The sequence below is a fragment of the Ammospiza nelsoni genome, chromosome Z (genome assembly GCF_027579445.1).
Source record: "Ammospiza nelsoni isolate bAmmNel1 chromosome Z, bAmmNel1.pri, whole genome shotgun sequence".
In the NCBI taxonomy this organism is placed as follows: Eukaryota; Metazoa; Chordata; class Aves; order Passeriformes; family Passerellidae; genus Ammospiza; species Ammospiza nelsoni.
Genome location: NC_080669.1, coordinates 16466944 through 16484757, shown reverse-complemented (window position 1 = coordinate 16484757; position 17814 = coordinate 16466944). Strand labels below are relative to the sequence as shown.

Genomic DNA, 17814 nt, shown 5'->3' with positions numbered 1-17814 from the left:
CAGAAAGGTTCTGCACAGCCCTCCCCCTTGACCCTGAGTTGACCATCGCTCAGATGGTTGATGCTTGCATTTGCCGAGCGGTCTCAGACTGTGACTCCAGCCTAGCCAAGGCCACCGGCCAGAGTGCAATGGAAGTGCTGGTTGCAGCAAATGTGCTTCTTCACAATACAAAATGTAATAAAGGCAGTGGAAACTGTTATAACTGCAGGAAAACTGGACATGTAGCAAAAGACTGTAAATTCAAGAATAACAACCGTTCTCATTTTCCACCAAGCCCTCAGTCCCACAGCCATTGCCCAAACTGTTCCTGAAGTGAACAGCACTACCAGCCTTCAGGAAACTCCCAGCAGAGCACAAAATGACACCAAATATGAAGTTATTTCGTCCCACCCTTCCATCAGTGATAGAGGTCCTAGGTTACAATATAAAGATATATTCCCATCCTCAAGAGCTGTTGAAAGCAGGAGGGGCATTGTTTTATTCCTTATCTCCTGTTAATAGGCCCATCAATGCTTTTTTATCCATGATTAAGAGATAACTCCCTCCAGGAGCCATTTCTGTTTAATGGACCCACCTTATGACTCCTAGAATGCTATCAGTCCAGTGTGAGATGCTTTGCCAAGGGGAAAGGAGCTAAGCATCCCCACCTGGATATTATCTGGGGTTTGGGACAAAAGAAGCTGCCTTTCCACTGAATTTCCCAGAGCAACAGCTGCCTTTTCCACTGGATTTTCAGAGGAAGACTACACCCTTCTACAGAATCACTGCTCCAACAAAACCACATCTGCCACTCCAGGAGGACTGCAGCCACCATTTCAACTGGACTGCTACCAACACCCTGACAACAGAGTGACAGGTTATATTCTGACTTTATCAATGTTTTTTCTTTTGTATTATTGCATGCATTTTGGTTATTTTTCCTTTTCCTAATAGATTGTACTTCTGACTTGGAGTCTCTCTCTGGTTTTGCTTTCAAACCAGAACAAATGAAAACCTTGAGTGGGTTTCCTGAAAAACAAACCCACCTCAGAAACCACCTGCTCAGTCCAGGCTGCCTGGAGTGCTGTCACCTTTCTGCAAGGGACAATGTGAGCAGAAATGATCTCTGGGAGCAGAATTCTCTGAGTCTCCCAGCTGAATTCTCTGTCTCTGTCCTTTCCCTGGATCTCTGTTGCATATGGAAGCTGCTATTGCCATCCTCACCTTTAACCTCTCTTTGGAATGCAAACAGATGTTCCCAGCTGTGTTGAGCTGGGATTTTCTCAATGTTCCTACAAAACTTTTGTGTTCCTCATGGAATGAAGGGGCCATTTTGGCAGTGAGGGGATGACGTGGAAGGAAGGAGTCAGTTGTGACCCTGGGGTCCCATGGAACCAAGGGGCCATGGTGACACAGCAGGGCCATGTGGATCCAGTGGTCCATTGTGACACGGTGGATCAAAGGAGACCATGGAAACACCCCAAGAACTTCATGGAACCAAGGAGTCCATGGTGACCCAGCGGGGCTGCATGGAGCCAATGGTCCATGGTGACACTGCCCATCCATGGGCAGCTCATGGAGTGAGGGAGGCCATTGTGACACTGAAGAACTTCATGGCACCAAATATCCATGGTGGCACAGCAGGGCATCATGGGAACCAAGGAACTGCTGTTGGCAGTAGGGAAACTCATGGAACCAGGGCCCTGGTGGCACTGCAGAACCAACAGAGCTCCTGGACCTTGTGCCCTGGCCCTGCAAATCTCCTTAGGAGGCACAGCAGAAGCAGCACCCTGGGAGCCTGGGGAATGCCCCTCTGGCACGCATGGCACACACTCCCAGGGGCTGGAATTGCAGTTCCCGGCCAGGAAAATATGTTCCTGCCCTGAAAGGAAAAGCTTTTAAGAAGGAGCCAAAAGCCAAGTGGAGCAAGATCTTAGAGCGACATTTCACTGCCAGCCTTCTTAACTTCCCCCATGGTTGTTGTAGCTCCTGGAGTGGGAATTAAATCAGGGCAGGATCTTTGGTGGGAGCTGCCCTGGCTCAAGAGAGTCACTGAAAGAGAAACAGAGCAAGCAAAGAGAGGCTGGAGAGAAAGGAGGACACAAACACAATAAGCTGAGAAGATGGCACTCTGAAAAACAGACCAGAACTGCCTGAAAAGGAACGGGACAGAAATCAATAGTTCTGAAAGTTTTATTTGCTATCAAAATAGATCACACACACCCAGACCTACCCAATCTCAATCCCACACCCTCAAATTTGGATCCCACTTCTCCCAATCTCCTTCCAATCCCATTTCACCCTGGAGATTGTGGAATCAAGTAGATTTGGCATGGGACTGAGTTTTTCTTAGGTGGGAATAAGGCATTTTGACATGGATTGAGCAATTTGGGGGTAAAATTGAGATGTTTTCAATGGGATTGAATCATTTTGAGGTGACATACCAATCTCTCTTGAATTCTGGAGTGCAAGGGTATGGAGAAATTCCTGGTCAAGTAACTGTTAACTGATGGAACTTTACACATCTTTGATAAATTTCTTTCTTTTTAGTCCTATTTCAGGTGTTTTTAAGTGATAAAGAAATATCAAGAGGAAATTGGAGCCAAAGCAAAAGGATAACCAGCCAGGTGTCCTCCCAGCACAGATCACTGAATGTGGGTCACCAGAGCTCTGCCCAACGTAGATCCTCCCATGGGGGATGAAGCTGGAGTGGTGCATGAAGGTCTTCCTGCAACTGGAGAATTTCCAGGGCTTCCCTTACTGGTGCCTCTGTTGGTGTTTGGTCAAGTGAGAGCTCTGGGTGAAGCTCTTCCCACACTGGGGACACTCGTAGGGCCTCTCCCCAGTGTGGATGCACCAGTGGGTGATGAGGGTGGAGTTGTGCTTGAAGCCTTTCCCACAGTCAGGGCAGTGGAAAGGCCTCTCATCTGTGTGAATCTGCTGGTGCTGGAGGAGATGGGAGCAGATCTGAAACCTGTTCCCACACTGGGTGCACTTGTAGGGCCTCTCCCCAGTGTGGATGCGTTGCTGGATGATCAGCTGGCACCTCCGACTTAAGTTCATCTCACATTCCCCACACTTGTATGGCCTTTCCCCAATGTGGATCCTCCGGTGGTGGGTCAAATGGGACTTCTGCCTGAAACTCTTCCCACATTCCCCACACTCATAGGGCCATTCCCTGGTGTGGATCATCTCATGGCTGATCAGGATCCTGCTCTGCTGAAGCTCTTCCCACACTCCAAAAACTTGTAGGACTTCTCCCTATCATGAAGCTGCTCATGGATCACCAGCTCCGAGATCTGACTGAAGCTCTGTCCACCTTCCTGGCTCAGGGTGGGTCTTTCCTCCTCAGAGCACCCTGGGCTGGTTTCGCAGGATCTCCCAGGCTTTTCCTCCCCATTGGATTCCGATGCCCTGGAGCTGCTCAAAACGGCCTCTTCCACGAGGTTCTGCCGTGGGGATTTGTCCTCCCTGGTCTCCATCCTCAGCTCCTTGTCTGGGGGAGGAAGGACAAGGAGAGGACGGGATTTGCCTCTGTGCCAGAGGGAAGGGGAAGGAGATCCCCCCAGTGCATCTCCGGCAGGACAGCGTTGGCAGCAGGGTTGTCCTTCAGCCAGGGGCCGTGCAGGGCTGGGAGATGGAGCAGGAGAGAGGGGGAAAGGGGTACTGACTTCCTCCTCACCTGACTGAGTTTTCCAGGGCATTGTCTCAGTTTGAAAGACAGATGTCTGCTAAGGAAGGTAGGAGAGTCCCTTGAAATGGAAAATGTGAACCCCCTCCCTCTGAATTATTATAATTTTAAAATTGAGGTACTTTTACACAAAGATATGGCAATTGGAATAACAGTTCTTAACTAGGAAAATTAAAAATACAAATGCAATAGTACAAAAAAACCCCGCTGACAGCGCCAGAATATGACCTGACACTCTGTTGGTCAGGGTGTTGGCAGCAGTCCCATTGAGTGATGGCTGCATTGCTCCTGCAGTGACAGGTGTGGTTCAGTTGAAGCAGTGATCTTGTAGAAGGGTCTAGTTTTCCTCTGAAGGTCCAGTGGCAGTGTAGATGGGCCTGGTCTTCCTGGTCTTGGAATCCAGTGGATAAGAAAGCTGCTCCTCTGGGAATCCAGTAAGAAAAGGCTCCCTGTGGTGTTTGAAATCTCAGATTATATCCAGTTAGGAATGCTTGGCTCCTCCCAGAGGGAGGAGCCTCTCACAATGGGATGATATAATTTTATCAGTCATGCAGTGACACTCAATGGCCCACTCACAGAAGATATCTCCCCAGATGGAAGATTGGTTGTGGAAGAGATGAAGAAAACTGCCCAATTAACAGAAGATAACTGCTCCACAGATAGGAATAGAACACACACACTCATTTCCACTCTAAGACAGTTGCTCAAGTGTTGATGTCATTGACAGAATTTTGAATTCATTGATCCCAGGGCAACTTTTACAGCACCTGGCCTGCTGGAACCTGATGGGCTCCATCTCTCTGTTAAGGGCAGAAGGTTTTTAGCTCGTGAACTGGCAGAACTTGTTGAGAGAGCTTTAAACTAGGTTTGAAGGGGGAAGGGGATGCGGCTGGGCTGTCTGGAAGCAGGCCCAAGGTGGTAAGCCTGAGTTAGGGGTGAAATCAGCAGCCCAGCTGAGGTGCACCTACACTAGTGCATGCAGCATGGGTAACAACAAGAAGAGCTGGAGGCCATGGTCCAACAGCAGAGCTGTGATGTAATTGCCATCAGGGAAACGTGGTGGGATGATTCACATGGCTGGAGTGCTGCACTGGATGGCTACAAGCTCTTCAGGAGAGACAGGAAAGGGAGAAAAGGTGGAGGGATGGCCCTTTATATTGGAGAAAGGCTTTGAACACCATAGGCATTGAAACTAATGATGATGAAGTTGAATTCCTATGGGTGAGAATTAAGGGGAAGGCCAACAAGGCTGACATCCTACTGAGAGTCTGTTATCAACCACCCAACCAGGAAGAAGAGGTGGACAACTCATTCTATAAGCAGCTACAGAATGTTTCAGGTTCATCAGCTCTTGTTCTTGTAGGTTATTTCAACCTGCTGGACATTTGCTGGGAGCTCAATACAGCTGAAAAAAGGCAGTCCAGGAAATTTTTAGAGTTTTTGGAGGATAACTTTTAGTCATAGTTGGTGAGTGAGCCCAGCAGGGGAGGGACAGTGTTAGATCTGTTGTTTGTAAATAGAGATAGTCGGGTGGGAGATGCGGTGGTTGGAGGCTGCCTGGGGAACAGTGATCATGAAATTATAGAGTTCTCAATATTTGGTGAAGTCAAGAGGAACATTAAGAAGATTTTTACATTGGACTTCTATAGGGCAGACTTTGGCCTGTTTAAACAAAGGAGTTCAGGAAAAGTGGACATGCTACAAAACAAAGATCTTGAAGCACAGGAACCGACTGTCCCTGTGTGACAAAAGGTGAATCAACAAGGCAAACGTGCAGCCTGGATGGGCAAGGAGGTTTTGGACGAACTCGGGAAAAAAAAAAGGATGTATCATCTTTGGAAGGAGGGTCAGATCTCTCAGGAAGTATTTAAGAGGGCTGCTAGAGTATGTAGGAAAAAAATTAGGGTGGCTAAAGCTCAGTTTAAACTTAGAATGGTGACTTTTATAAAGGATAATAAAAAATGTTTTTATAAATATACTACAGGTAAAAGGAAGAGTAAGGCCAGCCTTTGTTCTCTGTTGGATGAGGGAGGGAACTTAGTAACTGCAGATGAGCAGAAGGCAGCGATGCTTAACACCTTCTTTGTCTCAGTTTTTAGTGGGAGGATGGCTCAGGACAGCTGTGCTCCTGGGCTGGTAGATGGGGTCAGGGAGCAGAATGGGCCCCCTGTTATCCAGGAGGAGGCAGTCAGAGAACTGCTAAGCTGCTTGGACGTTCATAAATCTATGGGACCAGATGGGATCCACCTACGAATGATGAGGGAGCTGGCAGATGAACTTGCTAAGCTGCTCTCCATCATTTACCAGAAGTCCTGGCTCACTGGGGAGGTTCCAGATGCCTGGAAGCTGCCCAATGTGACACCCATTCACAAAATGAGTGGGAAGGAGGATCCTGGTAATTATAGGCCAGTCAGTCTAACCTCAGTACCCAATGAGGAAATTGAGCAGTTTATACTGAGGGCTATCACACAGCACTTACAGGATGGCTGAGGGTATCAGATCCAGCCAGCAGGGGTTTAGGAGGGGAAGGTTGTGTTTGACCAACCTGGTCTCCTTTTATGACCAGGTGACCCTCCTGGTGAGTGCAGGAAAGGCTGTGGATGTGTCTGTTTGGACTCCAGCAAGGCCTTTGGCACTCTGTCCCACAGCACATTCCTGGAAAAGCTGCAGCCCAGGGCTGGGACAGGAGCACTCTGTGCTGGGTTCAGACCTGGCTGGATGGGCCTAGATAGTGGTGGTGAGCAGTGCTGCATCCTGCTGGCAGGGCTCTGGTCTGGGGCCAGCTCTGTTCAATATTTTCATTGATACCATGGATGAGGGGATTGAGCCTTTTATTAGTAAATCTGCAGATGACACCAAGCTGAGAGCATGTGTCCATCTGCTGGAAGATAGGAGGGCTCTTCAGGGAGACCTGGAATGGTTGGATGGATGGGCAGAGTCCAATAAGATGAAGTTTAATCAGTCCAAGTGTCCAGTCCTGCATTTTGGCTACAATAACCCCCTGCAGTGCTATAGGCTGGGGCCTGTGGGGCTGGACAGTGTCCAGGCAGAAAGGAACCTGGGGGTACTGGTCGACAGAGCTGAACATGAGCCAGCAGTGTGCCCTTGTGGCCAAGAAGGCCAATGGCTCCTGGCCTGGATCAGGAATGGTGTGGCCAGCCGGAACAGTGAGGTCATTCTTCCCTTGCACTTGGAACTGGTGTACCTGGCATTCTTCCCCTGCACTGTATCTTGAGTGCTGTGTCCAGTTCTGGGCCCCCCAATTTGGGAAGGACACTGAGGAGCTGGAGCATGTCTAGAGAAGGGCAACAAAGCTGGTGAGGGGTCTGGAGCACAAGTCCTGTGAGGAGTGGCTGGGGGAGCTGGGGTTTATTAGCCTGGAGTAAAGGAGACTCAGAGGTGACCTTATCCCTCTCTACAACTTTCTGAAAGGTGGCTGTAGCCAGGTGGCAGTCGGTCTCTTTCTCCGGGTAACAACTGACAGAACCAGAGGACAGAGTTTTAAGTTGTGCCAACGGAAATTTATGTTGGATATTAGGAAAAAGTTTTCAACACAAAGGATGATAAAGTATTAGATTGGTTTGCCTAGGGAGATGGTAGAGTCACCATCCCTGGATGTGTTTAAAAAAAGATTGGAAGTGGCACTGGGTGCCATGGTCTAGTTGAGTTGGTGTTGGGACTGGGTTGGACTCGATGATCTTGAAGGTCTCTTCCAACCCAGTAATTCTGTGATTCTGTGACTCGATGATCACAATGGGTCACTCCCAGCTCAGCCCCTCCTGCAATTCTCACCCTTTGGCTCAGCCTTTGTTTGCCTTTGTGTGCCTCAGCCTTTCTCACCCTTTGGCTCAGCCTTTGTGTCTCCTCGAGGTGCTGGCAGAGCTGTTGGGGACAGGGCAGGAGCGGGGCAGCCCCAGTGTTCCCCTGTGTGTGACACCCCAGCGGTGACAGCCCAAGTCTTATTCCGTGCCCACTTTGAATCTCCCTGTTAAGCTGTGTGAGGGAGATTAGAAGCCTCTTAGCCCTTTGCTCTCTCTTGGCCCCTTTTCCCTTTAGGCTCTCCTTCTCTCCCTCCCCCTTCCCCCCTTTTCCCTCAGAAACCATACTGCTCCCGGGTGTGGGACCCCCAATAAACCCTCATCTCATTAGCACCCTCAGGAGCTGTGTGGAGTCTCCTTGCCTGCCTGCTGCTACTTGTGAACATACAGCTCAGGGAGAACTGCATCAGTTTTCCATAGTTTTATCACTGCATCAGTTTTCCATAGTTTTATCACCAGCTTCTAAGGCCAGAAGAAACCCCCATTGTTGTTTTCTGAGAGATCCTGAATGAACAGTGGGTAGAATTCACACAGCAACTGCTGGACCTCTCAGCATAAGCATTTCACTGCAACACAGATAACACTGTTATGTAGCAAGTCTGGTTTTGTCTCAAATGTTTTTTAATGGGAGAAATTTTATTCCCATGGTAATATCTCAGTATTTTATAAATTTGATTGTGCTGATTAATGGATGCTAAATTTCAGTGAGATTGCAGAGCAGTGATGCAGGCTGAATTCTCTTAGTTCCTTAAGGAGCCAGTCTTCTGGGTGACAGGAAGAAAAGTGAGGGTGTGCTAGCTAAGATACAGCTCACCAGCTTGACTTTTTCATTTCCCAGACTTTGGGAAGTTTCAGCAGCTTAAGGTTTCTCAAAGAACGTGTGATTGCAGCTCAGGAGGGGCACTGTTTCCAGATGCTGAACTACAAAACACTTTAGGAGAAAGATTGATTCTGTGTCCTGACATTGGACTCTTTTCAGCATCTCCCATCCAAAATCAGGAGATCTGGGAGTACACAGAAAATGAAATGTGTTGGGTAAACCTACATTATTGTTCCTTAGCAGGAAAATGCTGTGATAACCTTTTTTGAAATGGGACTTTATGTAAATTATTTTTTCTTTCCCTCGAATTATTTTGATCTGTTCCACAGATGATGAGGAGATGGAAGGAGATGGAGTCATAGACCCAGGAATAGAGTATATGCCCCCTCCCAGTGGGACAGCTGGTGCTGGCACCATGATAGCCAGCAGGAAAAAAGTGAAGACAGCTGAGCAGATTGAAAAAGACGTGGAGAGTGAAGAAGAAAAAACAGAGCGGATGGAAGGTGACATTGAAGGTCCCTAAGAGTCAAACACACCCTTGCAGGTGAGAGGACAAGGGCAAGTCACAGCTGGAGAAGGATGCTAAGCCCAGAGTTCCCAAGCACACCTCAGTTAGCATCTATGAGGAGAAGCTGCTGCTGAAGAGACTGGAAGCCTGTCCCAATGCTCTGAGCATGACCCCAGAGGCCCACAGGCTGAGGCGCAAGCTGCTGGTGAGGCAGGCCAAGAGGGAGAGGGCTCCCACTCTTTGACCTGGACCAGGTTGTGAATGCTGCACTGCTCCTGGTTGATGGGATTTATGGAGCCAAAGAAGGTGCTGTCTCCAGGTCCCCAGTAGGGCAAGCAACATACAGAACTACTAGCCAGGACTTCAGGATCTTGGACAGATACCAGGTGGGTGTCCCCAAATCTAAGTTAGCTTTTGGCACTGGTTATTTTAAAGCTTTTGCTGCAGCCAGGAGTGTCACATTGAGGTTATCTAACCCCTAAAGTGAAAAGGATCATGTGAACAAGAATCGGTTTGGCTTGGGGCTGTGTCCTCACCAATGCTCCCCTAAATCCTTTTTTTCTTGGGACATGCTGGTTCAGCACTGCTGTCTTTCAGTATCAGCACCATAAATGTCACTTCGTTTGTACTCCAGCCCTGTCCAAATGCTGGAAGTCTGGAAGTACCCAGACAGGTGGGTGCTCTTTCACATGTGTAGGAGGGAGATTACCTGCAGCACTCATAGATTTGGGCACCGAATTTAGGAGTGCTCAGCAGAGTCCAGAGGTGGCACCACCGTTGTCCAGTCCACCCTGTCACACTGAGAGCTCCTTACTCTCCCTCCATGTGTACAATCTCTGCCTGACCTCCCTGCAATTGTTGTGTATTTTTTGTGCATGCAGACGATGCTGCCCGCCACGAAGGGATACCACCAGCAGACAAGCAAGTTCCTGTACTGCCTGGTAGGCTCGGAGGAGCTGCTGGCAGACCACAGTATTGTCAGCCCTTACACCTCCCGTGTCCTTAAGCCTTACATCAGGTACAGAGGGTCTGAGCTTGCTCTTGGCTTGTGCACCACTAGCCCACGGAGAGGACACCTTTCTTGGGCAGTGCTCCTCACTCCTCCTCACAGTACAACCCAGTGCACCATGGTGACCCTGTGTAAGGTTTTCTAGGTTGCTGTTCTGGTGGCCTGGAAAGGCCCAGGGATGGCCTTGGAGAGCCGACGCTTCAAAGGACGAGGAGAGACTTCTGATCTTGTCTCGGTCTTGGTGTTTATTAATTGTTTATCTAAAAGATTTTCTTTCAGCCCGACAGAGGTCTGCACAGCAAGTCAGCCATGGGCACACTGCCCAAGCCCCCGGGCGGTCACTTATCTTTATACCCGAAGTTACGTGTACAATATTTATCATTTTTCTCCAATACTTTCTACTCTTATTAACCGGTGCACTTTTAGTAATAACCAATCCCCAAGTGCCACCACCACCACAGAAGATGGAGGCCAAGAAGAAGAAGAAGAAGGACAGGACACGCCCCAATTCCTCCATCTTACTTCTTTAGACCCCCCTGTACCAAAATCCTAAACCCTGTGTTTTACACTTTAACTAACTTATCCCTTCACCATTCACCCAGTGGAATCCTCCCAGTCCTCATACAGGTCTCATCTTCTGTGTAGGATCAAAATCCTGCCACCAGACACTTCTGGCAACATTCCAGGATTCCCGAGCCCCCCAAGGGTGTTCTCGGCCACTCTGCACCTCCATCCTGAGGTGCTGAGATCCCACAACCCTGGAGGGATAGCGTTGGATTTAGCTGAGTGGTGAAATGGATTGCATTGGGAAGGGGAATCTCCAAGAGGGGGCAAGGGCAGAGAGGGCATTGCTGTAACCATTCAATGCAAGTTGCACCTGCTCTTGGGTCAGAGCTGTGATTTCCTTGCTCATGCTGTAAGGAAAGACTGGCTGGACATGCTGTGGGTCTGGAAAGTGTCCTGGCTTCTGGCACAAGGGTGTTTTGGCTGAGCTGGGGCTGCTTCCCCATGTAAATGGAAGACTTCTTTATTTTCCTAAAGTTGAGCATGTCAGAAGATATTTCATGGGCAGTACCCATTTAGCTGCAGTGGTGGTTCTTGTTGCTCACTTGCTTTTTGTGTTTCCTTTTCACATTCCTGGCAGACATGATTATGAGACAAAGCCTCCAAAACTCAGGCTGCTGGCAGAAATCTGGGCCAATCCACACAGGAATGATCTCTGTGGGATCTCAGCACCTCAGGATGGAGGTGCAGAGTGGCCGAGAACACCCTTGGGGGGCTCGGGAGTCCTGGAATGTTGCCAGAAGTGTCTGGTGGCTGGACTTTGATCCGACACAGGAGACGACGCCTGTATGAGGACTGGGAAGGTTTCACTGGGTGAATGGTGAAGGGATAAGTTAGTTAAAGTGTAAAACACAGGGTTTAGGATTTTGGTACAGGGGGGTCTAAAGAAGTAAGATGGAGGAATTGGGGCGTGTCCTGTTCTTCTTCTTCTTCTTCTTCTTGGCCTCCATCTTCTGTGGTGATGGTGGCACTTTGGGATTGGTTATTACTAAAAGTGCACCGGTTAATAAGGGTAGAGGGTATTGGGGAAAAATGATAAATATTGTACACGTAACTTCGGGTATAAAGATAAGTGACCGCCCAGGGGCTTGTGGAGTGTGCCCGTGGCTGACTTGCTGTGCAGACCTCTGTCGGGCTGAAAGAAAATCTTTTAGATAAACAATTAATAAACACCGAGACCGAGACAAGATCAGAAGTCTCTCCTCGTCCTTTGAAGCGCCGGGCTCTTCAAGGCCATCCCTGGGCCTTTCCAGGCCACCTAAACAGCACCAGAGAACTTACAAGTGGCATCCCTGAGCTATCTCCGGACATAAATCAGCCGGGAGAAAAACATGAAAATCTACAATCTCAACTGGAAGGCTGAGCCAGAAGCACCCATTGATTACTGCTACGTTCACCCTAATCACATCCCCACTATCAACTCCATGTGCCACGAATTCTTCTGGCCTGGTAAGATTCCTCCAGTGCTTGGGTTTCCAAGAAAGAAGTGAAAAAATATGTTCTTGGGGCAAATTTTATTTCAGTTGGTGTCTGGCTGGTTCTTAGAAACCCATTATCTGATGTTACAGGAATGTATTTGAGGTGGAGGCGTGGCTTTGGTGTCTTTGTCTCTTGAGATTGTATAAAACTGGGCAATTAGGCCCTAATTAGCACAGCACTTACAAAAATAGGTGCTAATAGGAGTAGTAGGTAGGTTAGTAGTTAACTAAACTTAAGCATCCAGTGAAATGTTTTGCAAGAATCAGGGGTTGAAATAAATAGTTTTATACCAGAGATTACTGTTCCTTACCTTTGTGAGAAGGTTTCTTCCTAGCAGCCATGAGCTGCATATGTCAGAGTGAAAGTTGGGAGGTCGTAGGAGGAGTGGCTGAGGTCTGTTCAGCCTGGAGAGGAGGAGACCGAGGGGAGACCTCATTGTGGGGTGCAGCTCCCTCAGGAGGGGGAGCAGAGGGGCAGGCACTAACCTCTTCTCTGTGATGACAGGACCCAATGGAATGGTTCTGAAACTGTTAGGGGAGGTTTAGGTTGGGGCTTAGGAAAAGGTTCTTCACCCAGAGGGTGGTTGGGCACTGGAACAGGCTTCCCAGGGCAGTGGTCACAGCTCCAAGCCTGCCCTGGAAGAGCCTGGACCATGATCTCAGGCACATGGTGTGATCCTTGCAGTTGTCCTGTGTTGGGTTCTGATCCTTGAGGGTCCCTTCCAACTCAGCTTATTCTGTGATTCAGTGAATTGCTTTTACAGCTGTGATGTCCTTTATTTCTTCAAGCCTCAGTGGGAAAGGTTAGGTTTGTATTTTTCTGTCCTTTCTGGAACTGCAGGTTCTTTGGGGACAACGGGCACCCTTTCTGGGGGTGGTTACAAGGCTGCCCTCTTTAGTTCTTTTGCAATAATAACAGGGATGTTCATCTGCTGCATGCATCAGCTTCTGATCAGCAAACAACACAGCAGGCTAATTTAGAAAAGGCCAGTGCAAACAGAACACACCTTTATTCCAGGTAACTGCTGGCTTTGTGTTTTGATTTGCTGGTGGTGATTCAGCAGTGCCCATGTGCCCCAGTCAGGATGGGAGCACTTTTTGCTTCTCATTATGCAAATTTCACTGTGTGGGGGGAAATAACCTGGCACACCTTTCCTTTCACGAGCTGTTTAAGAGTTTGTGAGAGACTCTTGCAATCCCAGCAGAGGCTGAACCGCTTTGTCATAGTCTCTCCTGTCCTGATAATGCATTTGAAGGTCTGGCCAAGTTGGCTTGCACCTTCATTAAGTTCTTCAGGACACACCCTGTTTTATTTAACATAAGGAGCATGGGTGTGTTCCACCCAACTGTGAACTGTTCATCCTTAAATCAGAAAGCTGACACTCCTGTCAGTCTCCAAACAGGAATCCAAATCTTTTCCATAGTGATAAAATTCTGATGCTGGGATATGATTGTTGCACCTTGGTTCTGTTTAGCAGGAGAGGGAAGTGATAAGGATGTAAAGCCTGGGTGCAAAGAGTTTAGCTGGTACAGCTTGGTGGGAGGCAGAGGTATGCAACTGGATGAGCATCATTAAGCCAGCACTTAGTTCTTCTGTGCCTCCAGATCCTTCCTTTCAGAGCTGTTCTTGCCTCTCCCAAGGCAGAGCTAGGTTTCCAGGTAGAGAGATTCCCAGGTGTTGTTTGTGTCAGTGCCTTGGTGCCCTAACAGGAAACCTCTTCCTGGCAGGGAGTGTCTCCAGTGGTGAACCATCCTGAGCTGAGCATCTCCTACAGGAAAAACTGCACTCCTGCAGAGACACCAGTGCCTGGGACAGTGAGTGTTCTGTCCAGACACGCTGCAAGGCACTCCACATGCAGGGCAGCCTTGCCTTAATTAACACAGCTCCCTATTGCCAATCCATCCCTCCCACGTCTCACTCCACCCAGCTCACTCTGGAGCAAGAAATAACTCACTCACTTCTCTGTGCCTGCTGCTTCTGAAGTCTTGCCTCTCATCAGAGTGATTACTGTAAAACACACTCTGCTATTTTGTTACCCTGTGTTCCAAATACATTGCAATTGCCAACTTGAGGCTGAAGCAAATGTTTCTGGCACATGTCCTCTGTGTCTTGCATCTCATCTAGGGTCTGTCCAGACAAATTATTGAGCAGTCAGTCTTCAGTGCTTCGAGCTGCACTGCTGGGTGCTGACAGGCTGTGTGGGTGCTCTAGGACTGCAGCAGCAGGGTGTTAGGCAAGGTAACAAACTCCCAGTCTGAGTCCAGCCTCTGACTCACAGAAACAGCACTGCCTGAGAGGCTACTTCATCCCCAGATTAGAGAATTTGCATGCTAAAAGCAAGTGTTTGGATAGTGTTGGAAGCTGTGGCCAGGCTCACAGTGCAGCTCCATAACCAGCTGAGAGTGCACAAGAGACAGCAATAAGAGCTGCAAGGTGGGGGAAACAGACAGAAACCGCAGCAGGCTATGCTACCAAAGCTGAACCCCAGTTTCATGTGTGCTGCTTCTGAAGAGAGTTAAGTTTCAGTTTCATCTTTGAGTAATTTGAAAGGAAGTCAGCTTTGTTCGTATTTCCATGCAAGCTTCCCTGCTGGGCAGATACTGTTTTGTCTGTTTTGTTTTATCACCTTTTCCCTTGCATACTCACCTGGCAGGGGAGGTACCAGGATCAGGCAGCTGCTTTTCCCAAGGCAGGGTTCATCCCCTGCATTCTGGATGTCCTGACCCCTGGGATTTCCCAAAATGTGGGAAATTTGGCTGCATAATTTGTAGTAACAGAAGACTGCTCTAACAGGAACCTTGGACTATTCTATGATGCTGTGGTCTCTTGCTAGCACAAATTTGAAATAAAGGTAAAAAGGAAGGATTGAGTGTTTCTAAAAAGCCTTAAACTCCTGGATTTGAACCACACTTTTATTTTGGTTTGCAGTGCTTCCAACTGCTGTTTCTCTCTTTCTCCCTAGGAATTGATTTGTCAGAGTGCCTGCAGTATCCAGACTTCAGTGTTGTTGTCCTCTACAAGAAAGTTATCATTGCCTTTGGCTTTATGGTGCCAGATGTGAAGTACAACAAGGCTTACATATCTTTTCTCTTGGTGCACCCTGAGTGGAGAAGAGCTGGGATTGCAACCTTCGTGATTTACCATCTTATCCAGGTAATGAAATGAAATCATCCCTTGAATCTGCCAAAGAACCAGCTCTCACTTCTTCCTTGTGTGCACACCTGCAGGTATTGGAGAGTAAGAACCCTTTTTTTTGAGTGTTTATGGGAGGGAATAGCTCCTGCTTTGGAAGTCACAATGTGTTTAGATAAACAACCATCCTTGTGATGTCCTTAGAATTAGAGGGATGCTGCACACTTCAGCTGTTATTGTGTTAGCTCTGTGTTCTTCAGTGGTCAGTAGTTTGTGTACAAGGGATACTGCAAATGGGGGTTTAAGGAGGAAATAAGGTAAGAGTGGGGCAGGGTCAGCTAGAATCATTGCAACTTTCTTGACTACACCTGGAGGTATATTCCATGCATTAAATCACTTACTGATCTCAATCACTCATTTTCACTTTTATCCTCTGGTTCAAGTACAGCTGAGTTCATGATGAAATGTTTGCAACCTCATTGTTTAAACTGGCTTGTACTGGGCCTTGTTCCACAGGGATACTTGGGAAAATTAATCTCAGCTAACTAAATGGGTGATACTAAAGGAGTTAAACTTCATTAAATCTCTGAATGAATACTGTTATTCAAGTGGCCTTAATTTCACTGACTTTCTTGAATTAAATTGCAAGAAAAGCAGCTTAATTGTGAGTAAAGATGAGTAAGATACATGTTCTTTACAGAGCCCAACTCCACAGTTTTACCACTCCCTGAGCACTCTTGGCAGAGCTGCTGATGGGAAACATTGTTGTAGTCAAGATGAGCTTCCCTAACAAAAACTCACCATTGGAAACTGTTTTATCCTCTTTCTTTCTTGGCTAAAGCAAGGTAGGGAGTGCTGGCAGAGCCTTGGGGAAAGTGATCCCTGCTTTGGAAAAGCACTTTGTGGTCCTGGGCTCTCTGAGGGTAACTCTGCTACCTGCACAGCTCTCTGCAGTGCTGACACAGGCCTCTCATCAATATTCTTTAAACTCAGCCCTTGCATATCCCAGGCAGCTCTGTGTCAAGTGTTGAAGGAAATTGCCCTCAGCTCAGTGTGCTGATGTGAGACGTCAACACCCAGTGGGAACAGGAGCCAAGGTTTGCAGGGATCCAGCAGGTGAACTCTCAGAGACTTCCCTCTCCAGCAGAGCTGGGATGCTGGAGTTGGCAAGTCAGCCACAGAAAATCCTCACACCTTTCTGTAGGATGTATCACATCAATTAACCTCATCCTGCTTGCATGAAATTCCCTGTTGAGAGAAGCCAAGCAGATTTCAGAGATTAGGCATGCTAGCAATGAGAGATCAGCACTGTATGTTTGGCTCACATGAGGTTTGTTTTGCCATTGCTGAATTTCTGGCAGTGGTAGAAGGGGTTTAGTCCTGTGAACAGTGGTGGTTGTGACCTCCTGTTCCTCAGTCTCCAAGCTGTAGGTGCTGCTCTGCAGCCTGCTTGGGCTTGGACCCTCCTCTCTGTAGCTTGAGACACTTTGATGCTCTGCTTGGATTAAGATAGGTCACTGACTTTGGGATCAGTGTGCTGAGTTTGGGACAGAATTCTTGGGAACAGCATAACTTAACAGGAAAATGGTTTGATGCAAATAGTGGTGGCTGGTTTTGCTGGCAAAATTTATCCTCTCATGCATCTGTCCCAGAGGAATAAACTACATTTTCTTAATGATCTCATTCAAATTTTCTTTTCCCCAAAACAGCTTCCAATTATTTCTTTTTTTCCTTCCCTCCTTAAATTCCTGAGAGTTTTCCCCTTGAATGTACTATCTTGGAGATTTCCTAGAGGGTATTACTGTTCCCACTTTAGTGTTACCATACACTCAATATACATGGACTGCTATTAAATCATTCGATGAAAGCAGAAAATAAATTATTTTAGCATCTTAATCAGAGTGTTGCTGGTTAGAATAATTTAGGATCTTCAAGGTAACTTCAGCCATGCTATTATTTGCTGTCTGAACTAAATTTCCTGCCTTCTCAGGAGGAGAGTGCTGTGCCCTGAAGGATGGGAGAGGAGCTGGGTGGGATAGGCAGGAATTCCAGCATGACAGCACAGAGGTGCTCAGGCAGTCCCAGAGAACTCAGCTCTGTTTGCTGACAGGGAGGAGTGCAGAGCCTGATCCTCTGGCATGTTTTGTCTTTTCTTCAGGCCATTGTATTTGAGATCAGGGCTGTACACCAGGATTATTTTTAATTAACAATTATTTTAGTAATTTACAATGGGCAGATGACAAATTATAATCCCAAACCTTTCATTGTCAGAGAATCCATGTTTCCCAGAAACAAGGGCTCGGAGGAGCAGCAGCAGCCCTCCCTTTGCTGTTGCTATGTGTGGTAACTCCTGTGACTTTTCTCACATTTCCTCAGTACCTTGGATCCCTGAGCTGATGAGTGTGCTCACCTCCACATTCCCCCAGAGGCTGTCTCATTCCCTTGCAGTGATATCTCCTTTTTGTTCTTCTCCCCCTCCCTTGGCAGACCTGCATGGGCAAGGACGTCACCCTTCACGTCTCTGCAAGCAACCCTGCTATGCTGCTCTACCAGAAGTTTGGATTTAAGACAGAGGAGTACATTTTGGATTTTCATGACAAGTATTAGCCCTTGGACAGCAAGGAGTGCAAGCATGCCTTCTTCCTCAGGCTGCGGCGCTGAACTCGGGGGAGCTCTGGGGAAAAGCCCAATCCATCCAAAAAACCTCCACCAGCTTTTGGTGGAGGATGTTGGCTGCCACAGGAGAGCTGCAATACGCTGGTGTGTTTATCCCTAGGACTTTGGATGTCAGCAATGTGTGGAAAAATGCAATCC

The 17814-nt window shown here is 47.8% G+C and overlaps 1 non-coding gene and 1 pseudogene across 1 annotated transcript; both read left to right on the top strand.

Moving 5' to 3' along the window:
- The first annotated feature begins 5776 nt into the window (after positions 1 to 5776).
- LOC132087029 (cysteine-rich protein 2-binding protein-like) lies at positions 5777 to 17661 on the top strand (annotated as a pseudogene).
- On the top strand, positions 14507 to 14671 carry LOC132087145 (U1 spliceosomal RNA). The gene has a single exon (XR_009420459.1). It is a non-coding gene; the product is annotated as a U1 spliceosomal RNA (small nuclear RNA).
- Positions 17662 to 17814: the final 153 nt, after the last annotated feature.